This window comes from Saccostrea cucullata, unplaced genomic scaffold (genome assembly GCF_032062105.1).
Source record: "Saccostrea cucullata isolate Sc308-1 unplaced genomic scaffold, CSIRO_AGI_Scuc_v1 ctg7564, whole genome shotgun sequence".
NCBI lineage: Eukaryota > Metazoa > Mollusca > Bivalvia > Ostreida > Ostreidae > Saccostrea > Saccostrea cuccullata.
Genome location: NW_026938733.1, coordinates 54521 through 75185, shown reverse-complemented (window position 1 = coordinate 75185; position 20665 = coordinate 54521). Strand labels below are relative to the sequence as shown.

The 20665-nt window shown below is 32.2% G+C and overlaps 1 long non-coding RNA gene and 1 pseudogene across 1 annotated transcript; one reads left to right on the top strand and one right to left on the bottom strand.

Annotated features, from left to right (window-relative positions):
• The first annotated feature begins 1433 nt into the window (after positions 1 to 1433).
• Positions 1434 to 9397, top strand: LOC134251107 (G-protein coupled receptor GRL101-like; annotated as a pseudogene).
• A 9688-nt stretch (positions 9398 to 19085) lies between these two features.
• On the bottom strand, positions 19086 to 19623 carry LOC134251106 (uncharacterized). The gene is made up of 3 exons (XR_009988670.1): positions 19526 to 19623; positions 19306 to 19417; positions 19086 to 19139 (listed from the first exon to the last, which is right to left on the bottom strand). It is a non-coding gene; the product is annotated as an uncharacterized LOC134251106 (long non-coding RNA).
• Positions 19624 to 20665: the final 1042 nt, after the last annotated feature.

The following is a 20665-nucleotide window of genomic DNA, read 5'->3' as shown; positions in this document are numbered from 1 at the left end:
ATAACCTCACTTATACAAGTAGCAAAATCAATAATAATTATTGTTAAACATCATCAGTTTACAGTTATCCTCGATTTTCAAACTTAAAATTTGTAAAATGTGTTATTATTTCATTAAAATAAGTGCTCCTTATGAAGAATATAAACAACGTAATTCTTTATTACCTCATCATGCCAAATAGTACGTGTGTTTGTATGTCTTCAATACTGGAAGGTAGCTGTGGTCTAAACGAGTTTCGTTGTAACCGGTATCGTGCTGAATGTGTTCCATTATCAAAAGTTTGCGATCTTCAATCAGACTGTCTAAACGCCGAGGACGAAAAAGATTGTGGTAAGTTTTTTTTTTAATTTTCCCTGATTGTTTCCCTTGATAAATATTCCGGAGTTTTTGTAAATCTATATACAGCCCCGTTTTCCCTTTGTAAGATTTACTGTAAATTGAATGAATCATAAGGACAAAGTCGCAGAATTTTTTTTTTAAAGTAGAGAATATCCTTATGAGATAATAAACCAACCGTGGACATCTAAATTATCAAATAATATATGATTGAAATAAACATTTAATTAGTTTTTGTCTTATTTTATGTGTCTATAATTTCAGATTCTAATTTAAAGTCCTGCTGCACAGAAGCTTTCATTTCAAAGCATCTTAACACATCTGGCTTAATTAAAGGAAAGCAAGAGAACAGCTAGATGAGAAGAACACATTGTCTGTTTTGCAGTGGTCACGACTGAATATCTGTTATGATGGAGACCAATGTCAAAAATAACCTTTCATATACATGTTCCCTTTCTTGTCCAATTAACTGTACTTTTTCTGGTCACATTTTGCAACCTGTATACTTTTACTGGTCTTGAGCAAAGGACCTTGGTGATTAGTGGATATTATGTCAATTTAAAAGCATTAATTGATCACTGTTAATTGCAGTATCTATACATCACTTCCTCATCATCGGTAGAAACAGTATTCATTACTCACAGTTCGATTGATTTTTCCATTATTGATTGATTGATTGATTGTATACTGTTTAACGTCCCTCTCCAGAATATTTCACTGATATGGAGACGTCACCATTGCCGGTGAAGGACTGCAAATTTAGGCCTATGCTCGGCACTCAGGGCCTCTGAGCAGGGAGGGATCTTTATCGTGCCACACCTGCTGTGACACGGGGCCTCGGTTTATACGGTCTCATCCGAAGGATGGCCCCATTTAGTCGCCTTTTACGACAAGCAAGGGGGTACTGAGGACCTATTCTAACCCGGATCCCCACGGGACTTTCCATTATTGAAGATGAAACAGATAATCTTCGATTTGTAAGTATTTTTAATAGTATGTTTGACGCAGTGGGTTTCTTCAACAAACCAAATCATACTTTTAATTTCTACGTTCGAAATAGCATTGTAAAATCTTGAAATGACATATATATGAGTTCTATGGTTGGCGTAGATGTTGACCTTTCAGAGAGTGTAGGTATTCCATTCATTATAGATACTTTTATTGATAATCTTTTAGTTAATTTTAGTTCTTGCAATTTAAATGTGCAACCCCCTTCCTTCATAGAAAAAGTTACACTTGATCTTAGTCATAATCTTTTAACAAGATGGCATATGTCAACGGTTGTTTAAATTTTGCATCTTCAAGGAAAGTTACTTAAATCTATGGATTTTACATTTGATTTTAGAAAATCTGAAGCTCGTTCGCAATACCTTGATCTCTCCTTTAATTATCTTTCCGAAATTAAGGAAGACAATTTCATAGAATTGCCTAACATATTATATTTAAAAATTAGGAATAATCGCATAACTTATATTCACAAAAATGTTCTTTCAGTCATTCCGAAAATCATTTACCTAGATTTTTCATACAATAATCTTAGTTTATTGACACGGAAACATTTTCTCTTTCTATTAAATTTACAATATTTGTATTTACACAACAACAACATCAAAGTTGTAGAAGGAATGTTTGACGGCCTTATAAATATTCAGTATCTTCAAGTAGATTCTTACACTTTTTGTTGTGCCAAACCAAAGGCTATGGGCAAATTTGTTTGCTTAGCACCATTAAACGAAATACCCTCTTGCTTTAACTTGATTGACACCAAACTCCTAAGCATCATTATTTGGTACATAGCTTTTTATCTGTGTTTGGAAACTTATTCGTACACAGGCAACTTAGCCACATATGAGTATCATATGATTCTCATATGATTGGTTTCATATGAGAATCATAGAAAAAGGGCATCATATGTGAATCATATGAAGCAAATCATATGATTTACATATGATCCACATATGTGAATCATATGAAAATAACTACATATGATTCACATATGAATGATTTAAGTGTGTTTCAAGCCATTTACATATGAGAATCATATGAAAAGGGCATCATATGTAAATCATATGAAACACTTATTTAAGGAATAACTGTCTTATTTTTCGAATTCATGAAGTGATCAATGGATTGGCTTGTGTGATAATTTGCATAAACGCCGAAGGCGTTTATGCATAAAATTATCACACAAGCCAATCCATTGATCATCTTCATGAATTCGAAAAATAAGACAGTTATTCCTTATATTTAAATGCTTTGATTCCGCCAATCCACGGGCTCCAAACCTGCTTCTCTCTAGGTGTTGTCCCGCCCTGCACGTGGTTTTTTTTTTTTTTTTGGAACCGCGCGAAGACATTCATGAGGAAATAAATTACATTTACAATTGGTAATTTCATCTCGGACAAAGACATTGGAAATGTAAATATGTGTGTTTCAAGCCATTTACATATGAGAATCATATGAAAAGGGCATCATATGTAAATCATATGAAACACTTATGTGTGTTCTCTTTCAATATTTTTCACATTCTTGTACACATTCAAAAATCAGATATTTCTGCTTTAGATGAAAATTCATTACATTACAATGATATATCTTCATTGGTTACATATTTTAAAATATCTTATAATGCTTACACAACATTTTTGATAAAATTATTTTCATCAAGAGAAATAACTTATTTTTCACAGTGTACTTTCTAAACAAGTATACAAATATACAAACAAGTCAGTAGCATTTGTCGATACATGTATTTAACATATTCTAAAATGAGTACAAATTATAAGATTTCAGCAAAATGATTGAGTAGTTAAATGTGTATACATGTACAAATGAATAACATTATTAGATCATGAACTTGTATAAAAATACCATATGACATGAAAGTGTCCACAGCAAAATTGAAATATCACCAATAACATTTGTCATGTATTCTCTATTGTAAATTTATGAAAAATCAAGTTATTTGATATTCCAGCATACAAATAAGAATGGAAAATCTTTACAGGACAAATTCAGACAAAATTGTGTACATCCTCCCCATTTCATAATTATTCCATATATTTCCTTGTTCTTTTTCCATCTGTATCTTTCAATATTTTCAGTTGTCCTCCCTCTGATCTGACCATTTTGAAAATTCCTTTAACCTGTACCAAAAATGCAAATTCACCAGTTCTCCCCTTCCTAAACAATTTCTTTGTGGCACAGAATGTTCCCTACAAAAATTTCAAAAATAAAAATAAAATGATTCTTAAATTACAAAATCAATTCTACAAGTTATATTAAGGTAACTTATCATCAGCAAACAAATGTATTCCCAATTCACCGTCACAGATATGATATGAGATAAAACTAATTTATATATGTTATACAAGGTGCTTTGTGGAATCCTATGATTTAATTTGCAAGACAATTACACTGGTGGAAGATATGCTTCACAATAAAATTATAAAAAGCTTTTTTTTTTTTAATTTTGACAGTTGAATTGAATTTTGCAAGACAATTACACTTTTGGAAGATATGCAAGACAATTACACTTTTGGAAGATATGCTTCATATTAAAATCATTGAAAAATCAATTTTTTTATTTTGACAATTGAATTTGGAATGTTCAAATAGTATATACTAATTCAAATTGACAAAAATTAAGAAGATTATGACACAAAAACAGACTTTGTGATTCCAGGATATCCCATACTTTGTTGAGAAGAATATAACAAAGTCTATTAAACAGTGTGTAGTTACCTTAAATTTGAAGCAAGCCTTGGATCTTTGGATTTTTTCTTATGAGAGGCTGACTGTATATTGAACCTGTAAAACAAATATTCACACAGTAGATATTTTCTAAGCATAACTAAAACTTAAACTACAAAAAGAGAGAGTACAAGTTTGTAGGTTCTCAATTGTCGTAAATATCTTACAATTTCACCTGAAACTAGGTTCTCTTGTGTTGGAAAAAAATTATAAATGTCAATGAATACATAGATGTAAATATTCAATGGATTAGCTATCTGATGTACTTTCAACACATAGTCACATGCACATGCACATGTATTTGTACCTTGAAAGTTGCCACTGTTATTATTAATTTTTTGCTGAAATTCAAAAATTCAATTTACCCCCTGAAGTAATTGTATAGTTTCATAGCTTTTAAAGCAAGAAAATTCTATTCATACTTTCCATATTTAAAAAGTGCATTTACAATTAAAATTGTTTCATAATGTAGAATAAAACTTCTATATTATTGAGTTGAATTTATTTTTGATGAAGCCGTGCAAACAATGTAGAATTATAAAGGAACAAAAAGAAATTATCAAGAAATATTTTGTCATAAAGGTTCACTTTCATTTTTATTGCAATATTTTTTACCTTTTTTACCTTATATTGTGATGATGCAATCGTCTGTCAGAATCAGCTTCAGGATCAATCGCCAGTCTTATCAGCTTTGGGCTTCGTGGACTTCATAAAAAAGCTGCACTTTGACACTGAACTCAAGTTGAATGCATCTATTGGCCATAAAAACAAACATTTGTCATTAAGTTGTGTTATGATTATGGGTTATAAGGGTTTATAAATGACAAATTATTAATTATGAATATATTTTTTATATAATTGTTTATTACTTTTCGGTCTTGTTTGACATCCGTAGTTGAAAGTTAATTGTTTTCATTTGATGTTTAGGAAAGGCATTTTTGCACATGTTACCAATATTTAATTCTTGACATCTCTTTCCTGCCTCACGATATCAATGTCATTTACTCATACTTGTTATCAACTTTATGGTTAGATCTTAGGATCGTGTTCTTTGAATTTGTTATGCTTAGCTCTACCTAATTTCAGTGTTGTAAATTAATGTCATACGGATTCCCCCTGTTCTTGCAATTTTCTATCCTTAATTTAATTGGCTCGTCAGTACGAAAGTGGGCGGAGTTGTCAAAGATTAGATGTGAGTGAATTTGTAAGTGAGTCACTTTTGGACCATTCTTTGTTAAATTCAGTTTGTTTACTTTTGGACAATTCTTTGTTAAACTCAGTTTGTGAAATCTTAAGAAATTCTTTGTAAAATTCAGTTTGTTCCATCTACGAAATTTGTTCTAAATTATATTTGTGAAATTCTTATTTTTGGACTTACATTAAATTCTAAACTTTAAACCTGACTTATCAATTTAACAATTTATTACAGTTGATGCACAGGGACTTGCTCCTGGCGTGTAAAAAATATTTATAAAAAAAACAAAAAACTGTCAACTGTCGACCTGTCAACGGTCAACAAAGAGACATGCTAAGTTCTTAGAAGTGTCAACTGTCGACCAGTAAATGGTAGACAAATAAATGTTTACATGTTTCAACCGAATAACTGCTTCATTCTACGCTCATGGGAACTATTTGTCCGTATACTCCAGTTGATCCCAAAAAACGATATACTATAAAAATAGCAGATCGTTGTTTTTTTTTTTATAAATAATTTTTACACGCCAGGAGCAAGTCCCTGTGGTTGATGAAAGAATCGACTTGATAAACGATCTCAACATACAAAACGCCAACTGCTATACAGGGTTTCTACTTTCACTTTCAAATCAGTACGTAAAAAAGTCAAAGCAAAAAGATGCCTTTAGCCTAACATGTAAATTGTAATGTTTACATCCAATGAGAAACAAATTTATCCAAAATATACTTACAGATCACTAACATTATGTAGGTCTGCGAAATGCATTAATTTAACAATTACAAGTGATGAGAGTATTATAGAAATAAGTTCATATGAACCTGTAACCGTAATGAAAGGATATTTAAACAATATGACTTAAAGGTCTTTATGAAAAATTGTTAGGAGATAACTTACTTTTTCCAACACCCAGCACTTCTGCTGCAGCAGTGACGTCAAACATGACGTGCACTTTCATCCGGTAAAAGTCAAAACCGGTCCGGAAAAAAATAGGGAGTGAATTTGATTTTACTCAAGTAATAAACCAAACCCAAATGGTTTGAAATAAAAAGCAAATTAATTTATTCTTTATCAATTTTATCTGCGAAATGCATTATTACAGAAAAGATTTTTTTTAAGGGAAAGGGGGGAGAGTGTTAAACAGAGTAGAACTTTACATATTAAGTAATTGCTAAGAAATTCTTTTGAATTAATGTAAATTTAAATTACTATTGATATATATTATTGAAATTGCAATTTTACTTGCATATACCAAAGGGCAAATTAGTGAACACTGTTTCATATGATTCTCATATGATCACTGTTTCATATGATTCTCATATGTTTACTGTCAAAATATTCATATGATTTTTACCATAGTGTATCAAGGGCAAATAAGTGAAAACGGTTTCATATGATTATCATATGATCAGTTTCATATGATTCTCATATGAAAACTGCCAAAATATACATATGATTCACATATGCATTGCCTTTCATATGAGAATCATATGTAAATACGATCATATGATATACATATGTGTAATCATATGATTCTCATATGATTTGCCACATATGATTCTCATATGATTTTATATACATATGATTATCATATGATCCACATATGATCCTCATATGAAAGGCAATGCATATGTGGATCATATGTGGCTAAATTGCCTATGTATGATTTTTACCTGAGTATAACAAGGGCAAATTAGTGAATATGGTTTCATATGATTCTCATATGATCAGTTTCATATGATTCTCATATGACAACTGTCAAAATATACATATGATTCTCATATGCAGGGTCTTTCATATGAGAATCATATGTAAATACGATCATATGATATACATATGTGTAAACATATGATTCTCATATGATTAGCCACATATGATTCTCATATGATTGTATATACATATGATTCTCATATGAGCCACATATGATCCTCATATGAATGGCAATGCATATGTGGATCATATGTGGCTAAATTGCCTATGTACTACTTTATAGATTCCTTGTTTTGAGGAAAAAGAAGAAAACATCGTTCGACATTTATTCTATGAACCTTGGATTAGCAGACTTTTTAGTGGGAGTGTATCTTTATATAATAGTCATTGCTAATTTAATATTTAGTGGTCGATATGGTTTTGAAGACAAATCGTGGAGATATAGCCCTCAATGCATTTTTGCTGGAATTTTGGCCACAATTTCTAGCGAAGCATCTGCGCTTTTTGTTCTTTCTATAACAATAGATCGAATCGTAGTCATTCGTTTTCCGTTCTCAAAATTAGAAAAAAAAATCAACTTGCTGCAAAAGTAGTGTCCCTTTTATTTTGGACAATTTCTCTCTTGTTATCCTTGCTGCCTTTGTTTGGAGATCAGTACTTTGACGACTATTATTCTAGTTCTGGTATTTGTATTTCTTTACCTCTATCCGTTCTACGTAAACCTGGATGGGAATACTCAATGGCAATCTTTGTCGGAGCGAATTTCATCATTTTCATTGCAATACTAGTTGGTCAATTAATCATTTTCACTGATGTTGTTCGCATGAGAAATGAAATGAACTTACAATGCACTTCTCAAAAGAAGAGGGAAAACAATTTGGCCAAAACCCTTATAATGGTGGCAGTTACAGATATGCTGTGTTGGATCCCTATCGGAGTAATTGGCTAGTATGCTTATCATTTAACGGGATGAGAAACCATTAAATGAAAAAAATGACTCCATTTTTATCAGAGATTGATATACAAGTTGCCTAACCAATGAGTTGCAACCTTATTGAAATATATATATTAATTATTTGTGATTTACAGGTCTTTTGACATTCTTCGGTATTGATTCACAGCTAAAGTGTATGCCTGGGTCATAGAAGTGGTTCTTCCTATTAATTCAGCGCTGAATCCAATAATCTACACTTTTTCAGCAATCTTGAGACACCGACTTCAGAAGGTGAAATGTATATAAATACTTAATCCTTTGATTAGCAAAGCTATAAATTCACCAATAATGCTTCTGATGTTGACTTGCTTTATAATAGACGATTCCTTGTCTGACGTAGGGCGTAAGAAAAAGCACTAGTCATTCCAAAATTACTGAAACAAAGTCAGACGAAACAGAACAGGTATATTTCTTAATTATACCCCCGCTCCGAAGGAGAGGGGGGTATACTGTTTTACCCTTGTGTGTGTGTCTGTCTGTCTGTCCAAGTGTCCGCCCGAAACACATTTTTCGTCGTAGTTTTCTCAGCAACTACTCATCGTAGATGCTTGATATTTTAACACAATTTTTTCTGAGGCATGTCATATGGTAGGATACACTTTTACTCAAATCCGATATCAACTTCCTGTTTGTCTGTGCGTCTAACCGTTTCTTACATAACAAAGTTTCGTCGCAGTTTTCTCAGCAACTACTCATCGCAGATGCTTGATATTTTAACACAATCTTTTCTGAGGCATGCAATACATTGTGTTACATTTTTGTTCAAATCCAATGTCAACTTCCTGTTTGTTTGTGCGTCTGCCCGTTTCATACATATAAAATTTCGTCGCAGTTTTCTTAGCAACTACTTATCACAGATGCTTGAAATTTTAAAATAATCTTCTCTAAAGCATGCCATATGTTGGGATACATTTTTATTCAAATACGATGTCAACTTCCTGTTTGTCTGTGTGTCTGTCAGTTTCAAACATAACAAATCTTCGTGGCAAATTTCTCATTAGTTTTTCATACCAGATGCTTTAAATTTTATTACACTCTTTGTTGAGGCATGCCATATGGTGGGATTAATTTTGATTTGAATCTAATGTCAACTTCATATTTTTCTGTGCATCTGCCTGTAATTGAACTTGTGTATATTAACAAGATAGTGCTTATTTACATAAGAGCGTGGGTATTACTAGTGAGCATTGGCTCACAGATTTCCTGTTATCTGTTGCTAGATGTATGATTTTTGAGTAATATTTCTCAATAAAAATGCATATAAATCAAAGTAGATTGATGATAAATTGCCCTTTATCTATACCTTATTTTAGGTACGACGTAATCGTGGTCAAAATACAAAACAGAGGATACACTCTAAGGGTAAATTGAAGAAACGCAACGTTAGAATAGGATTTGGTGGACATATCTAAATCGCATCGAGGGCGTAGTCAATTAAATGCAATCGATTTTAGTATGTTTACTGTATTAATTTTTTTAATGCTTTATTTTTGAAAATTTTCATACATACAAAAGAACAAAATACACTCACAAACACACCGTCACACACCACACACACCACACACACTCTGTGCACCTTTTCCAAAATACCAGCTTTTCCTAATTACATTTTAGGTCCACAATGAAAATTGCTCTCACAATATTTTCAATTACAGTATTTTCAATACTGTATTAATTATTTGTGTATTATTAATTGCAGGAATAAATCATTGATATTTTCAAAGAAAGGGCTCATTTAAACCCTCATAGTTTGACTTTATAAATTATATACATAATGGAATTATCCTTCCCTTGATAATGCGTACATCAGCGTGGATTCTCCACATGTATACATGTATCTATTTGTAGTAAAATGGACTTCTGTTACAAAAATTTCGGCAACAATGCGTTACCACTACCATGAATGCTCAAGTAATCGTTCCTGCATTGGTATTTGTAAGAGTAATCACAATATGGTGATGAATGTAATTTATGCCAGCCTCAACGAATACACGTTCTTGTGTTAACAGCAATTAAGTTCAAGTTTATTGTTGAAGTATGTATTTTGTTTATTGGCTAGAGTTTATCAAACTCTATACATATATACATAAAATACCACTGGAAAAAACCTTGGGAATCGCAATCTGCCAGAATGACGCCAGTGTTAATTGCTCCGTTTCGTTACCTGTCCTTCTATTTTACAAGTTAAGGAATGCACATTTATGAAAATTTCATGTCTTCTTGGAATATACTTATATCAAACCAAATAATTACTATACCTTGGAAAAATAAGAATAGTCATGAAATACATTGAAATTCTAATGGTCTAGACGAGCTGTCCATGAGACCACCCAGGTGCATTTTAATTTTGTATAGATTATATTTCTTCTAAAACAAGAGGCAAGTTTCCTTTAATCTCACTTCCTTGACTTAAAAACCCTAATATGAAGATTTTCATTTTTAGGTCACCTGAGTAAACTCAGGTGACCTATTGCTATCTGTTTTTGTCCGTCGTCGTCCGTCGTCTGTCGTCCGTCGTCCGTCGTCCGTCGTGCGTCGTGCGTTAACATTTAAACATTTTCAGCTTCTTCTCTGAAACCACTGAACCAATTTCAACCAATTTTGGCATATAGCATCTATGGGTGAAGGGGAACAAAAATTGTGAATTTCGTGGTCCCTGCCCCCCTGGGGCCTGGGGGTGGGGCAAAAACCACTAAAATTAGTGTAATCTTTAAAAGTCTTCTTCTTTACTCCCGGACATCAAGCAGTCAAACTGTTGGTATGATTGTAATCAGCATTGAGTCCTCTACCGAAATTGAGAAATTCATGGCCCCAGGGTCAGGGGTTCTGGTGTTAGGGCGGGGCTCTATTGATTATATAGTGAAAATGCATTAATTCTTTGAAAATCTTCTTCTCTGCTCTTGGGTATTAAATAAACTAATTAAGTTCATAGTTATGATGAGCAAGAGTGCCATTATCAAAACTGTGAATTTTTTGGCCCCAGGGTCAGGGGTTATGGTGTTAGGGCGGGGCTCTATTGATTATATAGTGAAAATGCATTATTTCTTTGAAAATCTTCTTCTCTGTTCCTGAGTATTAAATAAACTAATTTAGTTCATAGTTATGATGAGCAAGAGTGCCTCTACCAAAATTGTGAAATTCATTGCCCCAGGGTCAGGGGTTCTGGTGTTAGGGCGGGGCTCTATTGATTATATAGTGAAAATGCATTAAATATTTGAAAATCTTCTTCTCTGCTACTAGGTATTAAATAAACTAACTAAGTATATAGTTATGACGAGCAAGAGTGCCTCTACCCAAATTGTGAAATTCATGGCCCCAGGGTCAGGGGTTCGGGTGTTAGGGCGGGGCTCTATTGATTACATAGAGAAAATGCATTAAAACTTTGAAAATCTTCTTCTCTGTTCCTGAGTATTTAATAAACTAACTAAGTACATAATTATGATGAGCAAGAGTGCCTCTACCAAAATTGTGAAATTCATGGCCCCAGGGTCAGGGGTTCGGGTGTTAGGGCGGGGCTCTATTGATTATATAGTGAAAATGCATTAAATCTTTGAAAATCTTTTTCTCTACTCCTGGGTAATAAGCAGAATGAACTAATTAAGGACATAGTTATGATGAACAAGAATGCTTCTACCAAAATTGTGAATTTTATGGCCCCAGGGTCAGGGGTTATGGTGTTAGGATGTGGCTCTATAATGATTATATGGTGAAAATACATTGCATCTATGAAAATCTTTTTCTCTTTTCCTGGGTAATAAGCAGAATGAACTATTTACATAGTTTTGATGGGATTGGCTCTTCTTCCAGAATTGTGAATTTCAAGGCCCCTGGGTCAGGGATACCAAAATGGGGAGGGGGGCTCTACTTATATACTGAAAATGAATTGTTTGAAATCTGCTCCTTGGTATTAATCAAACATTTTTGATAAGCAAGTGTGCCTTTTCAAAATTGTGCAATGTGTAGACCTAGGGTCAGGGGTTCATGTGTGGTAGGAGCACTCCTGATTATTGCTGAATATTACTGATTAGTTGACATACTTTTTTTGTTCCCCTACCCTGCTTATCCATATTAAGTAAACAAACTAAACAATTGCTAAGTGTATAATTATAATTAGTAATGGTGCCTCTTTCAAAATTGTGAATGCCATAGCATCTAGCTTAAAACATGAACCAAATTCAATCATTTGAAAGTTGTTGCATGATGCTCAGGTGACCTATAAGGCCCATGGGCCTCTTGTTCTTTTATCTTTCTCATTTTTTTATTAGAGCAAAAGCTTATCCCTGTACATGTATGAAAAGAAATGTAAATTTCATGATCTAGTAACAAATGCATGACATAACCCATACTACATTCTCATTAGCTACGAAAATTTATTTTTTTATACGCAATGATGTAAAAAAAAAGTTTAAACCAAAATCTAATTGAGTTAAAATTCGTTAAGTATTTACAGAAATCTCACACAAAAGATTGAGCATCAATCTTACATAAAAGATTGAGTACCAGGAGGAATTCGTAAAAATAAATTTTAGTTAATATGTATGATAAGTTTCAAATGTAATGACACATCTGCAATCAATTCGTGATTGCATAATTCAAAGAGGTAAACTAAAATATACTCATATATTTGGGGAAATTTTTTTTTTTACAAATTTTCCTTCAATACTAACTGGAGACGGTGTAGATATAAAATTTCAAATCTGTATGATAGGAAGGAAGTCATCTTGCGGATGATGTCGAAAACAAGGAACACGATATAGCTAAATCTATATTAAGGAACAAATTCATCTTGAATTTTAACCAAAAAATACAGTCTATTATAAATAAGCCAAAGAGATACATGGAAAATATACATAATAATACCTCAGGAATTTGAATCCATCAATGTTAAACCTAATTAGATTAAAAACATGTTCATATTTTCAAGTTTTTGAAAATATGTTCTAAATATTATGATTTTTCTGACTTTTTTGTTCTTCTATTTTCTGATTCACAAATCCGGAGATGGTTTCTAGTATGGAATTCTTTGATAAAGAGAAATTTATTTCTTTCAATTAAGAGTTTGCAATCAGATAAACATAATCTGTTTAAATAAAACAAGACTTGTTTTCTCAGAATCTTTACCTTAAATCAAAACTAATTCGATGACATCACATAAATCCGAAATATACTCCTACGTGTATTTATTTACTTAGTCCTCTTGCAATTCAAAAGAATGTAAAGTTACTAATAAAGATAATTTTATTACATGTACATAATTGACAAAAGTCAAAGACCATTGTCAGTGCGTTTAATAAAACATTTTTTTAAAACGACCCTCTATAACAATTCTCTATAAGATATTTGATTTGATGGATATTAAAGAGAACAAATAGCAGTAATACAGGAAAAACAACTCAATATTTCTTTTTTCTTCTTTTGTATTGACCAACAATTCAAAAACTCACTCTTGTCTTGCTATAGAATGATTCTTTATACATAAAGGTCATTCATTTGTAATATATGTCTACAATTTGTATTAAATCAATAGAAAAAATATAAAATGAAAATGAATAAAAATTAATGGTTTGCATTCATTTAAAAAAGTGTTTCCTTTTTTGACATTCAACATATGCAATATCGTATTTTTCGAGACAAACGAAAATTAAGAGTATTTTAATGTTTTGTTTCGACAAATATACCATTTTATGTATTCTTATGCTTATATGCAAGCTCACCGCAGCTTGTTTTTGCTAATTTTGTATAAGTCAAATAAAACACTTTCATGGAGATGAATAATGTCATTTATTAAAATGACGGTATAAATGTGAACAATTTAACAAACAAGAAGGGGATCAGATTCACAAGCTTTGATTAGCAGTTACGTAAAATATGATAATGTCTGATCCCCCAAAACTGACTAGAAAAAAGTATCTGTAAGACAAGACAATGAAAACATCATATGAAAAAGTTAGCAAAAAGATGGCACATAAAACAATATGGGTATACTGACCCACAGGTACAAATCTACTGTGTACCAAAACAATGTGGGTAGACCGACCCACAGGTACAATCTACTGTGTACCAAAACAATGTGGGTATACCGACCCACAGGTACAATCTACTGTGTACCAAAACAATGTGGGTATACCGACCCACAGGTACAAATATTGTGTACCAAAACAGTGTGGGTATACCGACCCACAGGTACAATCTACTGTGTACCAAAACAATGTGGGTATACCGACCCACAGGTACAAATATTGTGTACCAAAACAGTGTGGGTATACCGACCCACAGGTACAAATATTGTGTACCAAAACAATATGGGTATACTGACCCATAGGTACAAATATTGTGCACCATAACAATATGGGTATACTGACCCAACATGACCATGTACAAATCTACTGTGTACCAAACAATAAACAACAAAGGTAACTGTGATCCAATAAGTAAATAACTACTGTGTACCAAACAACATGGGTAACTCTGACCCAATAAGTACATATCTACTGTGTACCATACCAATAAACACTATGGGTAACTTTGACCCAATAGGTAAAACCTTGTACCAAAACAATAAACAACTTAAGCAACACTGATCAAATAGCTACTTATCAACTTTTTATCAAAACAATAAACTTGAATAAACTTGAAAGAGTAATACTGATCCCATTAGTACATAATTATTAACTTTGTACAATGTACTAAAATAATCAACCACTTGAGTAACACCGATTCAATTTGTAACTATCAACTTTGTATCAACAGTTTAAACCGTTAACAACACCAACCCAATAAGTACATAAATTATCCACCGAAATGATAAACATCTTGAGTAATCATGTTAATATTGTCTACACCAACCAAATTAGTATATATACCTTGACTACCTAGACTTTGTACAATATCCATTCAATATTTATCAATATACAAAACATGAAATGTTACATATAAACTTTGTACCAAAACTGATCAAACAATAAGGAGCAATTCAAGAAGCACCAAAGTATAGTAACTATCTGCACTATGTATATAAAGCTCAGTCCACAACCCTTAAACTCTAAAGAGTGAAAATGAGATATTGGTACATTTATTTACATGATTACAATACACATTTCTCAACTAACCTTAAAAGATAGCTGGCATTACCTATTAGATGCCTGTTAAGGAAGGGGCAGTGTTTTAACAATGCTGCCTAGCTGTTTTACATCATGTTGAATGCAAAAACATGAAATATGCAAACTATGATAGGTAATTGAAATTCTCATTGTAGTTCAATAAAACTAAATAACTTTGCATAAAGTTGCTAACTTAAAAGCTTACACCATAGAGTATACATGATTTGAGCATTAAACAATGCCTTTGAATAATTGAAAGTGATAACTTATACACAAAAAACTATTTGGAACCCCCAAGCGCGTTATGTATAATTGTAAATCAAATATAAAGTAAACATAATACTGGCCTTCGTCCTTAATTACATGGGAAGGCAAACTCTCTTATGCACGCGGTGAAGCAGCACAGGTGTACGCCGGCTGGACCTAAAACGCCCAAGTCGTTGAGGTTCAGGGTCTCCCGCTGTGGCCCCAGCTGTGAAATAGCGATGCTTGCAGCAGATACTTGCAGGATGTTCGTTATCTATCACAACTTTTGTTGATCAAACTCTGTGTCCACTGATCATGGAGATCGATATAGAGATAGTAATCATTAAAGGTATCTATTTGTTTCGTTCAACCAGTAACAAAAAGCTTACTTTGAAATCCTTTCAAAATTCAGACTATAGGAAAAAGTTACACGTTTGATGTCGCAATAAAATAGCTCCATGAAATATGTTCTTCTCATGAATATCTGCTTATAAATAAAGTTCATATCGGCAGAAAAATACACCAAATGTATCAGGTAATATATTTGATAACCCGCGCACATATTATGTACCACCGCATCAGTAAACAATAAACCAGAAAATCCACCCGTTCTTGTAAATGGCACTTTACAACACGAACAATACTTTGTTCCTTTCAATTCTTTGGAATTTCATCTCGACAGAAAGCCAGGGCACGTTCAGCTAAGTTAAACAATCACAGACGTTGTAACAAATCTTCAAAATAGACGTGCCTCTAATTTTAGCGTGGTCAGCAGGCGGGTTATCACAATACAACTGAATGAATCGCTGAGCTGACCACGTGACCTTACACCTTCTATCACACGTAATCCATCAACCAAGGCGTGGATCTAAGAATTTTTATATTTTACCAAAATTAATCCTACCGGAAACCTCCAACTAAGTTATCGCATTCAATACATAAATACAATTAATATTCTAAAAATTGTTGTTTGTTGACTAAAGATTAGTTGCAAGTGCCGGGTAACTAACAATTTAATTTTATGACAATAAAATGATGTCAGCTAATGTCACAATCGACTTCCCTTCTCAAATAGCAATGTTTAAAGTTATTTGCATTATTAAGATGTTTACTACGATTCTCAACATTCATGTACTCGATTCTCAAGAGAATTCTCTGCGTACGAACAGTTTTCAAATTGCCTTGACGTATACGAGGGGTGATCAAAAAGTTCGCAAACAAACTGAATAACTTCCATAAAAGAAACAAATTAAATATTTGATTTAAGTGTTGATTACATTTTTCATAAGTCCTCTCTCTTTAATGCACATCATCTGCAAGCGTCCTGCTCATGCGCTAATCACATGGTATAAGCGGTCACGTGACCCCCTCCGTAGCGTTCTGTCACAAGCGCTGAAAGATTTTTTTGAGTTTTATATTTCTTTCCATGTAAGTTAGTTTTTGTAACAACAGTTCATTTGTCAGAAGTGGTCAAATCTCGGATCAGAATGGGTGGATAAGATATTCCTTTCCAAAAATAATTATGGCGACCATCAAAACCCAAATCTTCTGTCGATGGAGAGACGTTTCTTCAAAGTAGATAGAACATGAATGTCTCCTTTTTATCATATCTAATATGTTTAAAATCTAAAGTAAACAATAGCTTAGGTATTTAATAATTATATTATTGCTGAAATATTTATTTTTTTTAAAATGTAAATTGGAGGTCTTTGATAGCAAATTGCTTTATTAAAAACACATTTCTTTTCAAACTTGCTTTCATTGGGCAACAAAACAAATATTATTTTTAATTATCTGCCTTACTTCACTCAAACGACCAATCCATTCATTGATTGAATTTATAGGAAGTACATTATCTTATTAAACTTTACAAATTATTATGCGCTACTACAAAGGCATTTCTAAGATATATCATAAATTCAACAGTCGTTTGTTAAACGTATACAAGTGAGACAAGCATTTTTCGTCACAGGTGACATACATAGTGACGTCATTTTCACATTGTTACGTCACAACCAAGGAGCAAAACTGTATTCAGCAAGTGCTTTTTATAGAACTTGTGTCTGGCTATGTGTGTACCAATGTTTTTTTTTCTTATCTGCAATGTTGTTTTGTAGATATAGAGATAGTTCGCGAACTTTTTGATCGTCCTTCGCAAGTTAATGTTGAAGGAATTTCATCATCTTTATTTTCAAATCAGTATTTCGTAAAATCTATGGTAGTAAATGACCCTACTAACAATTAAAAAACAACATTGGGTACAACATTTGTTTTGTGCTAAACAATAGCAAAATGTTCTGATTAATTTTAATCAATATATTGGGCTTATAATTACAACTGGCTTGGGATGTCAATAGAGAATGATTTCTTCTCCTCGAAAACTGATGCTATCTGATGATAAAATATCTAGATACCGTGATTTATATCCCGTTTTCAAGCATTAAAAGTTTACAGGTTTTATTTGAGTTCGTTTTTTATCATTATCTGTATTTTTTGTAATTTTCTTTTGCACCTGATCCTATTTTTGAAATTTCTAAAGGTTATTATTTTTTTTATATGCGTTCACAGTTTTCTAAAGTTTGAAGGTTTTATTTCCGTTACACGGTACAAAGATGATTTTGGAAATTCTTAAATATATCGCCATGTCTAATATTTGTGTTTTAATGATAAAACGTTATATTGTTCTATTTCCTCGTATAAAGATACATAAACATCCTCAGCTGTGTACAGTGATAAAGCATTTTGTTCATTTGCAGTTTGTTGCTTTGTATGGTTGCAGAATGCGGGTCTATTTTCCTGAATGTTTATCGCAATTGATTCTGTACATTCTTGTGTGTCCCTATAGTGATTATGCTCTCCTAGTTTATTGCTGGTGCTAGTACTCAAACATTGATTGACAGTATTCTCTCCAGTAAATTCTGACCCTGTAAAGGAAAGTAAACAATTTATTTCTATGTACATGTAAGACTATTTTTTTACCTCTTAAAAATGTTTAGCCATGAAAAAGATGCTAATTATGCTAGATTATGCATACTTACTATTTTTTTCTTAAATACGCATATATAAAACAATTTATTATATCTAATTGTTTTCCAAAGAACGAAAAAATTGTTTGAGGACATACACAAGGTAGTTTGAACTTTTTTGTTCTTTTTTTTTTAATTGAAGACTTCCGATACTTGAAATGACTATGTGCTATATTTAAATGTCTATATATGGTGTTAAACGCTTCTTCTGAAACAAGTACACGTCTAAAGTAAAAGTAACATCTAAAAAATATACCTAGTAATTTTCATATATTTTTCTTTAAATCATCCAAAATTTTTCATCAATTGGTATCTTTCAAAAACTCCTGGTAATACAAGCTGAATTTTTGTCTATGAGCATCTGATCATACTAAAATCTTAAATTAAGAATGTCTTGAAAAATTATCGGAAGATAAGGTACGTTGAGTATGTCCTTAAGAGATTGAAATGCAGACGAATACGATATTAATATGAGAAAGTGGAAGTATTGAACTATTTTTACCAGTTTTTATATATAAATGGAGTTCTTTTTAATTTTTAGAGTTTTCATGTTTGGAATATTGATATGAACAACTAAAATCCTGATCTTATGTTGTGGTGCATATAGTCGTGCAAAAATAAACATATAAAAATCTTCCGCCTTATTTTCTAGAATATTTAACTTTATCCCTTTAAAATTTTCCAGTTAGTAAAGTCCATTCTCCGAAAACTAATTACTTGATCAAGTATATCTTTTACCTTTATTTTGAGACTTCTCTGGTGCATTTAATGTGTTATGTTTCCTGTAAAAATAAAAGGCAATTTATTAAGTTTCTTAGTTTTTTTATCATCATATACTGCATGCAATATCTCTTCCTTTGATATTAACACCCGCGTACATACATGTAGATAGAAAAAGACAGTTCCTTAGAGACAAATAATAGTTTAATCAAAAGGTTAATAACTCACCAAAATTTACAATAAACGAAGATTGCACATGTAACACAGATGATAATATTGCCGATTGTGGATAAAATGATGATTTTTATACAAATCTGTACAGCTTGTTGTTCTAATGTATCTAAAAAAATAAAGAAATAATCTATTTTATCAGAAACTATGAAAAATACATTTATGAGGGAAAAAACAAAATAGAAATGCCGCATTTGAAACTGTTTGCAAATGTTACCTTTATGGCAACCAAAACTCTTGTCACAATCCTTGCAATCACACACTTCATTACAAAATCTTCCATAAAAGTTTTCTGGACAAGTCTGGTTGCAATTTGTACCAAACGTTCCTGCCAAGCATTCTTTCAAGAGAATCATATTTTTATGATGATCAGCATGATAAAAATAAAAAGAAAATGAAAAATCTTATCTTTCATTTCGTTATATATTTTTTTGTGTGTGTTTCCTATCAATGACAGTACATTTTTTGCAAGCTTTGTTGTTATTTACACCTAGCTCCATGATTTTTTAAAAAAAATATTGCAATTACCAGATGCAATGGTACTGGGATTGCAAACTATAAAGCAATGCAAAGTTAAAGCCCGATACCATTTTGAAAGGTTTAATAATAAAATCAAACATTTTATAGTCATACCTACCTTGACATCTGTCGCCAACTTTAAGGTAATTTTCACAACAGGTGAGAGGACCTCTAAATAAAAGTTCAAACACATATTTCTGTTGCATGAAAAAGTGATGTTTCTTCTTCTTTTTCCGATAAAAAAAAATTATACTGTTTGCCTAAAAAATCCATACTTAAAAAACATACGTACCCTAAAGTTGTATTGGAGCAGACTCCTAATTGCTCTGTTGATATAAATTTGCTTAAGTTAGACAATGTCGTCATAAAAAGAATCCTATTAATGATATCCATTGCAAAAAAAGCAAAGTTTCAAAGGGTTATTAAGAGAGATACGTCTATAACAATGGTTATTTTTCTCCAAAGAATATACAATGTAAAAAACAAGAGGAAGAGTGCACTTCAGGAAGTATTCTTGACGTTGTTACCCTTTAAGCTCATGATAAACATAATTGGGCTATTTACTACAATGTACAGGTAAAAAAATTATGGCAATAGATTTAATAAAACAAGACATCTCTACATGAATGAAATAAAATTTTTAGGTCACCTGAGTAAACTCAGGTGACCTATTGCTTTCAGTTGTTGTCCGTCGTCGTGCGTCGTGAGTCGTCCGTCGTGCGCCGTGCGTTAACATTTAAACATTTTCAGCTTCTACTCTGCAACCACTCAACCAATTTCAACCAAATTTGGCACATAGCATCTATGGGAGAAGGGAAACAACAATTGTGAATTTCAT